The sequence below is a fragment of the Schistocerca serialis genome, chromosome 4 (assembly GCF_023864345.2).
Source record: "Schistocerca serialis cubense isolate TAMUIC-IGC-003099 chromosome 4, iqSchSeri2.2, whole genome shotgun sequence".
Lineage (NCBI taxonomy): Eukaryota > Metazoa > Arthropoda > Insecta > Orthoptera > Acrididae > Schistocerca > Schistocerca serialis.
The window spans coordinates 487,320,178-487,337,160 of NC_064641.1; the positions used below are offsets into that span (position 1 = coordinate 487,320,178).

The 16,983-nt window shown below is 42.0% G+C and overlaps 1 pseudogene; it reads left to right on the forward strand.

Annotated features, from left to right (window-relative positions):
- Nucleotides 1-13,819: 13,819 nt before the first annotated feature.
- Nucleotides 13,820-13,937, forward strand: LOC126475852 (5S ribosomal RNA; annotated as a pseudogene).
- Nucleotides 13,938-16,983: the final 3,046 nt, after the last annotated feature.

The window sequence follows — 16,983 nt, forward strand, 5'->3', positions numbered from 1 at the left end:
AACACAACAAAACTTGGAAACTAGTTTTCTTCAGGTTACTAGTTTTTAAATAGAAATTCGCCCATGGAATAAAAGGAGTTGCCCAGCAGAAATGATTTTAGGTTAGGTTTAAAACTTGAGTTGCTACCTATCTGACATTTTAAGTTATTGAGCAAATTACAAAAAAAATTTGTTCCTCCATGTTGAACTCTTTTCTGAGCCACTGGTAGTTTAATAACGGATAATAAAGGCCGTTTTTTTCCTCTAGCATTTCAGGTATGGAGATCACTATTCTTTTCAAATTGTGACTGATTATTTATGACGAATTTGGTTAGCCAATTCTGTAATGTGATGGAGCGACTAAAATGCCTAGCTCCTTGAAGAGGCACCTACATCACCACCATAGGGGAACACCACATGTTATTCTTATTGTACACTTTTGTAAAATTAATACATGGTGTCCATAAAAGAACGTCTCAGATTCAATGGCATCTTAAAAGAGTTTAATTTAGACCCTCCGCAACAAATCATATATCAAATTGAAGGTAAAACTTATCTAGTTTTCTTTAAAAATATTCAATTTGTGCAGTTTTAGTTATAAGGCACAGGTAAAACCTAAAATCCAATTCTTCCAAGTGTAGAATCATAACTTTTTACTTACTACAATTTTATAGATACTTTTATTAAATAAAATATTTTGATGTGCGCCTAGAATCGACAAGGACCTCGTATCACAAATGCAGGTTGAACTTGTCGCCTTTTTTAATTGAAGGAACATGTAACATAAACAGTACAAAAGTGTTTCATAAAGGATTTTCGATAATGATTATCATAAACATGGATTGGGATGAAGCCAAGTCTCTGACGGTTTGTTTGTGCAGGTTACATACATTCAAAGAGCAAGCGCCCATTCAGGGGCAAATTATACCCCTCCCCTTAACCTATTGTTCTCTTAATTGATTTATGACCCCCTGGGGATAATCCATCCTTCTGAGAAATCCCCACATCTTCCCCTCCCTCACCCCTCTGGGAAATCCCCAACCCTCCCTCCTCCCCCTTGCCAACTGAACACACTTTTCATATCAAATTAATTGACTAATTAATTAAATTGATCAACTAATTATCGCTCACACTCTGAGAAAATCCACCAGCTCTTCTCTCCTCCATCTGGAAACTGGTGTGAGAAAGATTCATTTTATGTTAAGCTGCTGGAGAGGAAGAACATACAGCAGTTTATTTTGTTTACTGTTGGAAATTGGCAGAAAAAGCTCAGACCCATCTCTCCCCTCCCATTCCCCATCTGGAAAAATGACAGGAAACAATCAGTCTGTGCTGAACTGTTGAACTGGAAGGTGCAAGTATTACCCTGTCCAACAACTACATGTCCTAATTAGGTAATTACACTGATGCCGATAGGTGTTGCCTTGTTGGAAAATTTTCGTGTGTATGCTCACCTAGACATGCAGGGATCGACAGAGCTGGTGCACAATGCCACCACTAGAGTTTGTCCCACCAACCCACCCCTTCACCCATCCTTCCACCCCCATTCCAGTAAAAATTGGTGGGAAAAATTGCTGTCTGTGCTGAGCTTGAGACTGGAAGAAATCAATGACAGTAAATTCAACTACATTGCAGAGGGCATAATAATATATTGCTTACTCACAAAATTCGACCTGCATACCAATATGCAGCAGTTGGAATCCTTTATCTAGAGCATAGAGCTCATCATTCTCTGTTGTTTATTTAATTTTGGAAGATGCAGGTCTTAGTTAAATTCATCAATAAGATGTAATTCAATACATAAACAGATCGCTTTTTTATAATCATGCAAGGAATACTGTCATTAAATCAATGTCAATATAAAACACTCACTGCATGGAATTACACTGTTACAGATCGTGCTAAACATATCTGGCAAAAAACCTGCCTATCACATATTCATGCATTGCGCAACATATCATACATGCTGGACCACTGACAAACCTTTGAGTCCTGAGTGCTGGACTGGAAGGTGCCAGTTACCTGCAGAGGAATGCATGATACCGGATGTTGGCTTCCTTCAAAACTTGATTCCAGACTCACTTTCTGTTTTGTCCCCAAACATACACCTTCCACGATAGACCAGTGGAAGCAGCTGCTCTTTGTGCTCGCTCTGCTGTGCAGATACTAAGTTAGTTCGCAATGCCACCAGCATAGGACAATGAGAAAGCAGCCTCCCCTCCCCACCTCCCCTGATACTTGGGAAATTCCAGTCGAAACACATGCTCTCTCTCTCTTCCTGTCTTTCTCTCTGTCTCTCTCTTTCTCTCTCAAGTGGTTACTTCCTGACCAGCAAGCATCTGTTGCATGCCACCGAAAACCATACTAACCCTTCCTTTGTCCTCAACAAAGTAGCAGATACCTGGTAAATCCCTAGCCCTCAAAAAATGATGGGCTGTGGATGTTTTGGAAATGGTACATTTGCACTACCCCCTCTCAATCAAATTGATTGGCTAATTAAATAAATCGATACCCTCTGTGTGGGACAGTTTTTCCTTGCTTCCTATTGATGGGTACTAGGACTGGCATATTTGCTGGGAACTTCTCTGGCTATCTGGGATTCAATCACATAACCGTCCAATTTCCCAATCCTATTCTTCCCCTTCTGGATATTCCTTGCCTCCTAATGGTAGATAATAACACAGTTACATCGTTTGGTTCAAATGGTTCAAATGGCTCTAAGCACTATGGGACTTAACATCTGAGGTCATCAGTCCCCTAGACTTAGAACTACTTAAACCTAACCGACCAAAGGACAGCACACACATCCATGCCCGAGGCAGGATTCGAACCTGCGACCATAGCAGCAGCGTGGTTCTGGACTGTAGAGCCTAGAACCGCTCGCCCACAGCGGCCGGCTAGGTCGTTTGGTGGGAAATCCATTATATTGGAGGTAGCTTAAAATAGTAGCGAGAATTTCATATTTCAGCTCAATTGCACTATGTCCTTAAACAATTTGCAGGAGACATGGCAGGGGTTTGACTGGAGTGTGTTCACAATACCACTATCAGAAACAATAAATTGATCAATCAGGAATTTGACATCATAATTGTAAGTGGTATTGTATATTAAATTAATTTAAAATTTTGGTGGGAATTTATTCTGTAAAGGTTGTTTGATTCCCAACCACCTACAGATCTGCCAACTGTATTTGTTAAAGCACATAGAATTCCCAAATTGGTTTTCTCTGCTACACCAGGAATAAGAAGGAAGGGGAAGGATCTGCTACATGATAGGATAGTAACAACAACAAATCGATCTTTATTTAAACAAATACCATTCCACCTTTCCGCTACAAGAGAGAGCCTAGTCGGTGCATTGAGAAGCACTCAACGCCAAACACAGCAGCCACCATCACATGGACTGGGCACTTTGTAGACACATACACTTATGCCTTGAACCATTGCATAGCAGACGTCACAGTTAGATGCTGGAGATCACGGAAACTTCCATAGACTCCATGTGCCACTGCCACGCATTGGGCATGCCAGCAGCTGCATGCCCATTTCCTGGAATCCACACATCATCTGCACTGGATGTTCAGAGGTCGGAGAGACTGCCACCATGAAAATCGGAGGATACTCGCAACACGCAGATTGCAAAGGCTGCTCAACACGTATTGAGTATTAGTTCACTATTCACCCACCCAGAGGACGACACTGGTAGATCAACTACACCCTCAAATTCTGCCTGACCAGTTCGGGAGGGTTAGCAGCATCACATACCATAAGCCAGAAATGCCTATTTGTTCCAGCCACTGGCTACCTCTGGCACAAGCCCAGACACCAAGCAGAGTCGCCCTAGGCTGGAATTTCACTCCAGTACCGCAACTGGACATCCTGTGAGTGGCAACATGTGGCCTTTTCAAACGAATCATGTTTTATGCTCCGTCCCTGCAACGATCGTGGGAAGGTTTCAGGGCAGAAAAGGAAGCGTTATGTACTGGGAAACGTTTTTGTGGTAATCCCTGGATGCTTTCGTCGCTCTGGAAGACACAGTGGATCAACAAAGTATGCTACTATACTTGGGGCCCATGTCCACTCCTACACACAGTTTGTTTCTCCGTGGCACAATGGCATCCGTAAGCAGGACAATGCAACGTGTCACGCAGGTATACGTGCGTGGTTTGAAGAGCAGCAGGATGAATTTACAGATCTCCCCTGGCCACCAAACTCCCAGCATTTAAACCCAATCGGAAATCTCTTTGACCATCTCGATCGGGCTGTCCACGCCATGGGTCCTCAAACGAGAAACCAAGCGCAGCTGGCGACGGAACTGGAGTCGACATGGTTCCACATTCCTGTCGGTACCTTCCCGAACCTCACTGACATTCTTCCTGCACTTCTCTCAGCAGTCCACTCCTCAAAATGTGGTTATTCAGGCTTTTGACAGGTGGTCACATTAATGTAACTGGATAGTGTAGCTATTCAACAGCTGAAATCTACGTCTACTACAAAAATACAAATTGGACATGTGACTGATTACTGAATTCCTTTTTTTTTACCTCCCCCCCCCCACCCAAAAAAAACCAGTTTCTTAAAGAATCGAACTCCCACGTATAAAACAGCTTCAAACGTCTGTGTGTGAATTCCGACATAGAGTTGCAGCAGTATGGAATGACGTACCTGTGCCTGCCATCCTCGCTCTGTTCGCCTCGATGTCCAGCTGGGACACATTATTTTTGCTGCGGGAATTGGGGACTCTGGGCACTAAATTTGGCACCCTCTACAAACCCAAGACTATTTAAAAAAGCAAAAGAAGTCGGACTAGAGGTAAATGACTGGAAGACAAAATTCACGAGGGTAGAAAGATACTACAAGACCAAAACACAGGAAAACCTGCATACCGATAACCACCTCTTTGAAGAAGCAGATGAATTTAAATACGAGGTTCGTTTAATATGTAATGGAACACATTTTCTTCTCTGCTAATTTCGGTTGACAAAATGGAGAATTTGGTTTGGGACACCATTGACTAGCCGGTAGCGGTGGCCGAGCGGTTCTGGCGCTTCAGTCCGGAACCGTGCGATTGCTACGGTCGCAGGTTCGAATTATGTCTCAGGCATGGATGTGTGTGATGTCCTTAGGTTAGTTAGGTTTAAGTAGTTCTAAGTTCTAGGGGACTGGTGACCTCAGATGTTAAGTCCCATAGCACCATGGAGTATTCCCGCTTCAATTCCAATACTTTCATGAAGGTTCGACAGGTGGCGTCGCTATAAGTAACCATCAAAATCGCGCCTGTAACGCAGGTGCGTTCCAGCAGAGAGCTGTCATTGATTTCCATTAGGAGAAAACCAGATCATCGAGCAGTTATTTATGGGGGCTTGCAGAATGTCTATGGAGACGTAGCATTGAACAAAAGCACTTTGAGTCGTTGGGTGCAGCGTCTGTCATCTTCACACTAGGTAGCGCAAACGTTTCCGATTTCCTGCGTGCCGGCCGGACGCACACAGCTGTGACTCCTGCAATGTTGGAACGTGCGGACACTCTCATTCGAGGTGATGGTCAGATCGCAATCAAACACCTCGTGGCTCCACTCGATGTCTCTGTTGGTAGAAGTGATACACTTCCACCATTTGGGGTACTCAGAGGTGAGTACCAGCTGAATTCCTAGCCATTTAACAGACGACCATAAAGAGCGACAAAGGACGTTCTGTGCGGAGTCGCTTGAGCGTTACGATGCTGGTCGTGACAATTTTTTTGTCGATCATTGTCACAGGCGATGAAGCACGAGTTCATCCAATCGACAACCCATGGGTTCATCACTTTGAACTGGAAAGAAAACAGCAATCCGTGGAGTGGCCGCATTCGGGAGTACGACGGTTCAAACCCGCGTCCGGCCATCGTGATTTAGGCTTTCCGTGATTTTCCGAAATCGCTTCAGGCAAATGCTGTGATGGTTCCTTTGAGAGGGAATGGGCGCCTTCCGTCCTCATCCTTCCCTAAACCCATTGGACCGATGACCTCGCTGTTTGGTCCCATCCTCCAAATCAACCATCCAACCATCGAGTGGCGTCACACCACCTTTCCTCCGTACCGTTAGCCGGTAAAATCATGGCTAAGATCTTTTCTGACAGTCTGAAGGGGCTATTCTATTGGCTATTCTATTCGACGTCCTCCCTCAATCTGCAACGATCGACTCGAAAGTGTCTAGCGCTACCATGAGGAAATTGAAGAAACGACTTCAGCATGCTCGTCGCTGCAAACATGTAAACGAACTTCTCCACGACAACGCAACGCCTCACAGATGCCTGCGCACCCGAGAGAAGCTCACAAAACTTCATTGGAATGTTCTCCTTCATCCACCCTACAGCCTAGATCTCGCACCTTCTGACTTCCATCTGTGTGGTCCAATGAAGAATGCACTCCGCAGGAAGCAGTACTTGGTGATGGGAGCTTATTGATACAGCAAGACATTGGCTCTGACGCCGACCAGTGGAGTGGTACCAAGCGGGAATACTGGCCCTCCCAGTAAGGTGGCTTAAGCTCGTCTCTTTGAACGGAGATTATGTTGAAAAACAGGGTTTTGTAGCCAAAAGAGTGGGAAATAATATGGTGTATTGGAACCACGAATAAAACCAACCTGCTTCAGAAAAAAATGCGGTGCATTACTTATTGAACGCCCTTCATATCTATGGATGGTAGTAAACAACAGAAGAGATGAAAACCAAGAAATAGAACGGAAGTGAAAGCGGCATCCAGAGCGTCACATTCACTCAACAATTTACTGTCATTCTATTTTTTTTTCAAGAGGAACCAAAATAAGGATACATAAAACTTTAGTCAGACCAGTATTACTATGTAGGGCAGAAATATAGAGAACAGGTAAGTAAGCAGACAGAAAAATCAAGGTTTTTGAAAATAAAATTATGTAGAAGATATTTGGATCACTTGTGAGACAGGAGGATGGCGAAGAAGAAAGAAGTGAGTTCGGGGAGATATCCAGCGTGATTCAGCTGCCCTTCCGATGTCATTTTACGCAACCTACAATGGTATATATGGCCTTAAAAAACAGTACGCGAGATTTTCATATTCTCTTGCTCGCTACGCGCAAATTGTTAGTCCTACAGAAAAAATGAACAGGACCTTTTTGTAGGAAATTTAATGAATTTAAATTTTGGCCTAGGGTATGTTGTTACTGGAGGCCACGGTTTTCGAGTTGTTCAAGAAAAACGCACAAAAGCGACCTCCACCCCAGCCACGTCCCTTACGAGATAGTATTTCTAGTATGATGTTCGTGGCACTCAGTCCTACCACTGTACAAAAATTTCCGAATGCACGAACTATTCCAGAGTTTCGATTCTTTTTATCCCTATTGATTGGGCTATTACACCACCAGCATAGCGACTATTTCGTTAACAATATTAATTTAAACGTGTCCGTGAAGGTATGAGAGAAAAACATTTTTTGTAAACGTTACGTTAAAACTAATAACGTTGACAATTCGATACAAACTGAACCTTCACAAACACAGTAGTTTCGTAGTCACAGGACCCGACGAGTACAACGATGTACTTGTTTCTTTTACACTGTTGAATTTCACAAAGTTCTTACTTAAAATTTACACAAATGTCAGTTTTACAATTTGTAAGTGCTCGACTAAGCCGATGGCGTAAGAAGGCCAGTCAATGAAGACCAACAAAGGTCGAATGTGTCAAATAGTTCGTGCAATCGCAAATTTGTGTACAGCAAAAGAGCAGAATGCCATGAACAACGTACTACAAATCCTGATCGGTGGGGTCTGAGTGTGAGAGTTTTCTTGAATAACTCGAAAACGTATCCCACTACAAAATTTAACTATATTAAATTTCCTACAAAAACATCTTGCTCATTTTTTCTCCAGGACTAATACGAGTAGTTTACACGTAGCGAATTGGAGAACATCAAAATCTCGCGCATGGTTTTGGAAGGCCAGCCACTGCGGGTTGCATAAAACAACATCGGTAGGGGCAGCTAAATCATCCTATATAATGAACACGCATGCTGTTGGGGAAGCCAAGACTGGGATGGGCTGGCTACATCTATAGAAGAGAGGAGAGAGAAAAATTGGGAGAAGTGTCAGAGAAGAACCAAAAGACGAAGACCTTTAGGCAGACCGAAAGTAAATTGAAAAGACCAGGTGGCCAAGGATCTTCAGATACTTGAAGCAAGGGAAGAAGATACCGGACAGAACACTGTGGAGGGGGCTACTTGACGCAGTCAAAAACCGTCTGCAGTTTGTGAAGCCAGGAGAGTGAGGAGTAAGTAAGTAAGTAAATAAGTAAGTGAGGACTCCACCCCCCCCCCAAAAAAAAAAATCACCTACAAATTTAACCATGTATCTCCTGACTATACAGTATAAGCACAATCAACAAAATTTCGTTATTAGCCCATCTTCTTGATGCCGCAGTTTCAATGGGTAGCAGTGTAAATCGTAACATACGTTAAAAAATTCGCATGGAAAGGCAGGTGCAAAAATTCTTGACAACGTTCTGCTTTTGCTAAATCTCTGCGTGTGTGTTGGCTGGTTTTCGGCACAGGCTTCTCAGCGTCGGGCTAAATGTTCGATACCTGTAACCAGGCGGGGCCAGAGACGATATCGACTCACTAATTGCCGCGTGCGACTGATACCGCTATGTTCCTGACGCATGGGTTGGGTATAATGGCCTCTCGCCAGATGTCTGTGTCTGATTGTGAAATGCTTTTACGTTGTCGATCCTCTAACCGTTGCTATATTTTACGAAACCTTGTAAGCGATGAATGCTGCACCTGTCACCTCGCCGATGGTCACCTAGTATGTGTTGTGCATATTTCTGTGTATTCATGACTGCATTTGGGCTGAGAGAGCTATGGGATGATTCTACAGTGTGGAAAGACTACACTGCTGCGATATCTTACTGTGTTGTGCCTGCTGCGATTACAAGTGGTTTTTCTGAGGTGAAATGTTCTAAACTAGGGGTAAAATGTAACCACGTCGCGAGGGTTTGAAAGTCATTTTGACGCTTGTTCGGCGAATAAAACACCTCATCCTGTCAGTGCTAGCGACATGATAGTGCTGGTACATTACGAGAAGTATTTGGAACGAAAATTTCTAGAGAGTAGTCAAGTTGTGAGTTATCAGCAAATCTCCTTCCTTGGAGCGGATGTTGATACTGTTCGAAATGGCAGTATTTGTGACTGAAAAAATTTACATGTCTTTAAATTACAGATTAAACCATTGTCTTGAAAGGCACGAAATGTGTTATATGTTCCATGTATTAAGTCTTTGTTCTGATGTATATGGTGATAATAGTGTCATCTAAGTTGTTGGTGATGCATGAAATACAGTACTTTATGGTCCCAAAAAATTGGAAATTTCAAATCAGATACGTAGATACCGTTACTGGTACACTTCCAGAGATATACAAATCACCACATATTTCATTACAAAGATTGTCTGAAAATATATCTTTATTCTATAACCAGTTTCGATTTCAGATCATCACTTTCAATTTTGCAAGTGCATCAGGAACTCATAAAGTATAATTGCAAATCACAGCATAATACAGAAAAAAGGATCTCATGCTTCTTGCGTATTTCGTATTCCAACAGGTATAGATGTGAGCCTACTTGATCAGGTTTTCAAAAAGTTGATCAATATGATTTTAATATTCTTTTCAGTAAAAGCAGGAAAAGGGTAGTTTCTGTTTCACCCTGATCGTTGAACGTAATGTGAAACGCTACAATTTCGGAATATTCCGGCCGGTCCATTTTTCCTAACGACTTGTAGAGGAGGTTACGAAGACTGAGCGTGCTGAATGAATTTCAACTAAGTTACTGTCTGCCGCATTGTCCCGAATGCGGAGAGCCACTCCTTGGTTCTGAGTTGAATGGAAGGCTCGAACCAGAGACTTTGATGGTTCTGCGACAAGCTAGGCTGTGACTTTTTTTACTTGTGCTACAGTGTTGAGAACTATATCGTCCACCTAAACGGGTCAAGCGTACACTGCACATCAAGGCTGCTATCCTGGTAGTGGAACGTATGTAGGGCGCACAAACAAGGTTTTTAGATTAGGCGACTCTCCATTCAGTCCAAATAATGATAACTGTACGAGACCCCGAAGTACTGCTGTAAGACACAAAGAAATGGTTTTTGCTGAAAAGAATATTAAAATCATATTGATCAATTGTTGAAGCTTTCCTCAGGCTTGATGAGCTCCTATGATGTAGTTACGTTTACGTAATACTAGATGCAGAAAGCTGGCTAACACTCGTAACTGACAGAACCGATATTTTTGGAATAAATCTAACTATATATTGAAAGGAAAGGCTAATTGAAAATGGAGATGGTGTATTTGCCACAATAATAACAAACTCGAAACTCAAACCCAGTGAGATAGGAACGGAAACTGCACGTGGGGTTGCTTGGGTAAGGCTCGTTGGGTCCTACTGATCACCATATACAGTCCCAGATGTAACCAAAATCTAAAAATCTCTGCTTGCTAGTATCCATATTCCTCAATCATACTGTCATTATTGGAGGAGACTTTCGTCGTCCAATGATCGATTATGATATTTACAATTTTATAGTGGTGAAATAATACTGAATGCTTTCTCTAAAAACTACTTATAACATAGATTTCGAAGTCCATTCATTATGGAGATATATTAGAGCTAACGACAACGGATAGTCCCGACTTCCTTCAGCATAATCGCATTCAAGAGTATGAACGACCATGAGGGAGATTTCCATGTTCATGAAAGTACATAAAGACAGAGTAGTGTCATTTCTCAAGCTCTGAGCATTAGCACCTAGAGGAACCGTGTGGAAGGACAGTTGACCAAGCTCGGGATAGTTATGTACGTGGTAGTACTGTTCATGATAGGACGGTCGTTCCATAGAATATACTCTTTGTAATGAAACTTCTAAGGAACAACGAGTACTCCACAATGGGAGCAAAACGAAAGATAGGCTTACAGCTAGAGGGTTGCTATATGAAACGCGGGTGAAGCCTCCAACAATTCCTGTAGCACAATATTATTGAAACATCTCCCTCAAAACCCAAAAACGTTCTAGAAGTGTGTAAAAGCTGTCAGTGACACCATGACTACTGCACAGACACTCATGGGTGACGCGGTAACTGAAACTGAGAATAGCAAAGTGAAAGCAGAAATGCTGAATGCCATTTTCAAAGATTCCTTTACAACGGAAGCAGGTGCGGCTCGTAGTTATGAGCTCTGAGGCGGAACCGTCTCAAAAGATATATTAAAATACATTTCGGTAATGTTTTACAGAAATTAAATTATCAGGATGGATTTCGGATATTTTACACTCGTATTTAAATAATGACAGACAATGCGTTCAAACCGTTGACATCGAATAACGGTTTTCGAACAGACACTAACTAGTCTTAAGGCTGCACCTTGAAATGCTATTAGCTCCTTATAGCAAAGGGTTTGGGAACGTGGCTTCTACCGAGTACAAATCTCATGAACCTTCCAAAGGCTCAATTCGCTTAGCCTGAGGGTGTCCTACCAACATCCACATGATTACCATGTTCTACTGCTTACAACAAAGGGAATCAACTAAGTGGCTGAGCCTTCGCTATTGAATTCCTCTCTCTGTATATGTCTATCATGCTTTTATGAGTCATTAATCGACATTTAATATTAATGTTATGACAGAGCGGAAGATAATTCTTTGTTTTTGGCATTGGCAATTATATCTGCTGTTAATCGATATTTAATATTATGTTATGATAAACCGAAAATAGTTTTATGTTTTTGGCATTGGCAATTCTATCTGCTGTAGGAAAGGAATGCTAAGTTTGTAAACGTCTTGCTAGAGTGGAGCAGAGTACGGTAATATATGAAAAAGTTGTGTCGAAACTTTTTGCTAAATGTTAAGCTCGACTCTCACCTTAGCAGTCTGGCTTCGTTTATCTCTTGCTTCTGTACTCTGCCAGTCCGACACAGAGCCTCTGTAGGAGAAATGGCGCCTGTCTCTATTTATTTGTGTTCTGTCCTTGCATAGCCCTGCTTCCGTTCAGTCATCCCGTACGAACGAGAAAACAAGAGAAAGAAGAGATAGAGAAGATCCAACGGAGAGCAGCACGCTTCGTTACAGGATCATTTAGTAATCGCGAAAGCATTACGGAGATGATAGATAAACTCCAGTGGAAGACTCTGCAGGAGAGACGCTCAGTAGCTCGGTACGGGCTTTTGTTAAAGTTTCGAGAACATACCTTCACCGAAGAGTCAAGCAGTATATTGCTCCCTCCTACGTATATCTCGCGAAGAGACCATGAGGATAAAATCAGAGAGATTAGAGCCCACACAGAAGCATACCGACAATCCTTCTTTCCACGAACAATGCGAGATTGGAATAGAAGGGAGAACCGATAGAGGTACTGAAGGTACCCTCCGCCACACACCGTCAGGTGGCTTGCGAAGTATGGATGTAGATGTAGATGTGGAAAGGGAGCATTTCAAAACTCTCTCCAGTACATTGAAAGTGTTTGGTAGAGTCGGGTGTGATTTGATGAATTATTACCAAATCAGACCTCTGATTAGGCAATCCTGGAAACAAATAAGGTCGCCTGATGGAGTGGTCGAGCCACTGCTTTTGTATACATAATAGAGGACAGTTATCTGATCCGAACGTTAATACAGGAAGAGTAGCGTGTGTATCCTTCCGGATGGACATTTAAGGCGCACAGGCTTCTTGTAAGCACCACCTTGACATTCCTGCAAAGTTCCGCAGCCGTTAAGTAGCTTTCTCGAGTTTCAAGCTCCAGACTGTAAGCTTTGTTAGGGTCACGTTATTTTTTCGGTGATCGAGCAGGTTCTTCTATGTTTCGTGTGGATTTGCATGCAAAATCTTGTATTTTTATATAGTTGTCTTTGCCAACCACGTATTGCTACTATGGCCTTCAGAAAAACACGTGCTATTTACTCTATCTCATACCACGGTAGTAACACTGCGTGCGTTGTAATAAGCATAATGACATAGCATTTGCAAATGAAATCTCGTAATTTTAAACAGTTTTCTTTGTGAACGAAGTTTTTGCTACTGTGGCTTTCAGCCAAGCTCATGGTCCTTACCTGTCTCACACCGTGGCAGAACCATAATAGAATGATTGCATCCATTGTGAAAAGCTCAGTGATACACACTTTGCGTGTCAAATCTCGTAACTTTAAATAGTTTTTTTTTCTGTGAATCATATTTCCAGTCTGTGGCCTTCAGCCAAGCACATGGTCTGTACTCTGTCTCACCCTACATTAGAACCATAATAAAATGATTGCATGTGTACAGTAAGCGGCATGACAAGCAATATGCATATGAAATCTTGCATTTTTAGTTTTCTTTGTGTACAATATTTTAGCTGTGGGCCATGACCCAGCCACATGATAGTTACTTTATAGTTCCTTGTTTTTTTGGAGTTTGAGCAGATAATTGCTAGGATTTTGTTTCACACTACATCAATAGAAAGTTCACATCTTTTTAAGTAGCCGCTTTATATATATATATATATATATATATATATATATATATATATATATATGTTCTTTTCTATGGGCACCATCGATATTAGGTTTACAGGTGCAGTATACCAGAGTACAAACGCTATCAGATCCTGCCATCAAGTTGCATGTCCCCCAACATCTGGTACATACTAAAGATCTGTAATTTAGCGGGGATCTACTGGTGGATGTTTGAGTAAATGAATGTTTCCTATTGGAATCCATACGTAAGTCTCACTTCCTTACCTCCGATCAGCACTGTGTAATGTTAAATGAAGCATTCACATTACGGGATTATATTCATCATTAATCTTTTTTGTGCCAACGGCCTTGCCGCAGTGGTAACACCGGTTCCCGTCAGATCACCGAAGTTAAGCGCTGTCGGGCTGGGCTTGTACTTGGATGGGTGACCATCCGGTCTTCCGAGCGCTGTTGGCAAGCGTGGTACACTCAGCCCTTGTGAAGGAAACTGAGGAGCTACTTGATTGAAGAGTAGCGGCTCTGGTCTCGTAAGCTGACATACGGCCGGGAGAGCGATGTGTTGACCACGTGCCCCTCCATATCCGCGTCCGGTGACGCCTGTGGGCTGCCGATCATACGGCTGCGTTGGGCCTTCCAAGGCCTGTTTGGACAGAGTTTAGTTTTAATATTTCTTGTGTATTGAATAATTAATTGAGGCAAAGTATGCTCATAGTATGTCAAGTTTGGTTTTCTTGGAGTAATAAAACAACTCAAATTGAATGAAGCCAATTTAGGTGATAATTAAACCTAATCACTTCTTTCCTCATCATATCCTCTATGTAAGCAACTTCAGAGCACTATCTGTTCTGACAAAAGTATTGTACTGATAACAGAAAAGGTCGATTATCTATATTAAGGGAATGTAGAGAATCTCGCTCATTTATGACATCAAATTTATGACTTATAACTACTATTCATGCAGATTAATAGAATGTTATTCGTTGTGTAAATAAACGTTTTCTCTGCGGGGTACACCTGAAAAGTGAATTTGGCGGACGTAAGTGCAAAATGAGCGACCTCTGACGGCCTTGGCAGCAAATATAGTAAAAATCAAAGAAAGACAGGAGTCATACCACACATCTAAGCGTACAACCTAATCTGAAGGCAGACACAGCAACCTTTCACATAAATGATACAACCTAGCAACACCTTCAACAATGATAAGAGAAAATAAGCTCACGAAACTTGTACCGCTACTAAATTGTCGTCCACTTGAGGGTCATGCTGATCGTTGAAGTTCGGCTGACTTCGGGCCGTTATGGAATGCTTGTGCTCGTTGTCATCTTTAGCTACGTAATAATGTCGTTAACTGCAGCAATAAAGAAGGTGTTGCAAAAATAGTGTTGATTCGTGTACGGTATTATGTTTTGCTGTTATTATTATTCAGAAAAATAGCCAGTACGCCCAGAGAGCTAGAGGTCAGTATCCAAGTATCGCAGGAATCATTAGTGAAGGCATATCAACTTTTCTGTTTGTCGGCACAGGACAAAAACTGCCGAGATGTTGCGTCACTGCTGTGCACACATTATCAGATTTGATACCTTTCAGCCGGCCGGGGTGGCCGAGCGGTTCTAGGCGCTACAGCCTGGAACAGCGCGATCGCTACGGTCGCAGGTTCGAATCCTGCCTCGGGCATGGATGTGTGTGATGTCCTTCGGGTAGTTAGGTTTAAGTAGTTCTAAGTTCTAGGGGACTGATGACCTCAGAAGTTAAGTCCCATAGTGCTCAGAGCCATTTTTTTTTATACCTTTCGAGACATTTGCTTAAACATTTGCAAAATTAAAGCTGCCGGTATTTGGTATCCCTAAAGCTGAAATTACAGTAAGTTATATCTCCAAGAAGAATATTCCCGTACAGTTTGATAAAACCATCTGCGATATTGAACTACGGCCCGCGTCATTTCCGAAGTTTCAGCAGTTTGCGCATCCCCCTCTATTAACTGCTAGCAGCCAGTAAGATTCGTTCTCTTTCCGAGCGGCTAATAGCGAATTACAGCTAGACGGCAAGAATCTCTCCCCTGCATGGTGGCGTATAATGCAACAGCCAAATTTTTCATTCAGCTGTAGGCGTTTTCTTTTCCGTGCAACAATATAGCTGCGAATATGTATCAGTAAATGTTTTAGTGCGATTAAAGAAAAAATATCAGATGACGGCAATAAACTTGAAGTGCTTCACAAGCAGATGAGGCGGATTATTTACAGTACTAATAACGTTTTCAAATGTGAAAGTGGGACTCTTATTGTTGATATTTGACTGCAGAAGCATGTCGTGTTGGCAAGAGAAATGTAGAGAGAATAGTAAACGAATATGTCAGAGCTGTACAAACTTTAGAAAATGTTCCTGTCTTGTCGCCTGGCAAACATCGCAATCGCAAGAAACCTGTATAGTCCAGTAATGGGGTACTTTTTGCTGGCAAAAAAACGAGGTAGAAGATTTTATTTTTTTATCTTGTACCCATGGTTGACAGCATGTTGAATCCGAGTTTTCAAACTCCAAAACCATTGGGACAACTTTTTGCGGCCAAAAAACCAAGAAAATTTGTCGCTTTTTTCAGGTTTTTGCCTATTACTATGCATCTCACTGAAAATTTTGCTATTAGCAAAATGATTGAGAATTAAATTTTGCGTTGAAAGACCCACTTAAATACCAACATCGACATCTAGTTTCTCAGTTTTAGGCACTATTAGACGTTAATACCACTTGAAAGCCAAAGTAATTCCATTTCGTTGTTTTTTGTTTTCTTCATTCATGCACATTTTTATTCATTTTTATCCATGCCTCAGTTGGTAAAAGAGTGTTCCTAAAATAGAACTCAAGTACCAGTAATGACCGATATGTCTATACGTATGACTAAGATAAAAATTTGTACAAATGAACAAACAGAACGGTATGGCAATATTAAAAAACAAAATTTAAATATCAGGGATTCACATTTTATCAAATTTCAATTCCATCGACGTCGTTTGGGAGACTACAGCAAGTCCCTGTCCAATATCCGATCTTCAGGGTCCATTGCCCCACCGTCACCAATTTCTTCGACCTGGAATACATCTTCGATCTCTTCCTCATCCTCGAGTAGCTTCTGGGGCGTTGTCGCAAGATATGCCACAACAGCGTTTGCACGTCGAGGAGCGGTTCAGTTCAGACTTGCGACATCCATATACTGTACTGCAGTACATCCTATTTTGCATCTTCAGTGGCGCGTGAGGGGCCGTATCTTTTGTCATATCACAGGAAACAAACCTGACGAGTTTTTCTTCCAGCCTCACTGGCGTGGATTAGTTTTCTTCCCCAGCCAACGTAGTACTTGATGGCAGGATCGCAATGAGTGCCACCTAGTCTGTTTTGTGAGCACACAATCTGAAAACTCATGTCCGTGAGTTAAATTGCCTTTCATTTTCATCGTCTGCATTAAAGTTTGCTCTGTTGTCATATCAGACCATGTGCCACATCAAGATTTATC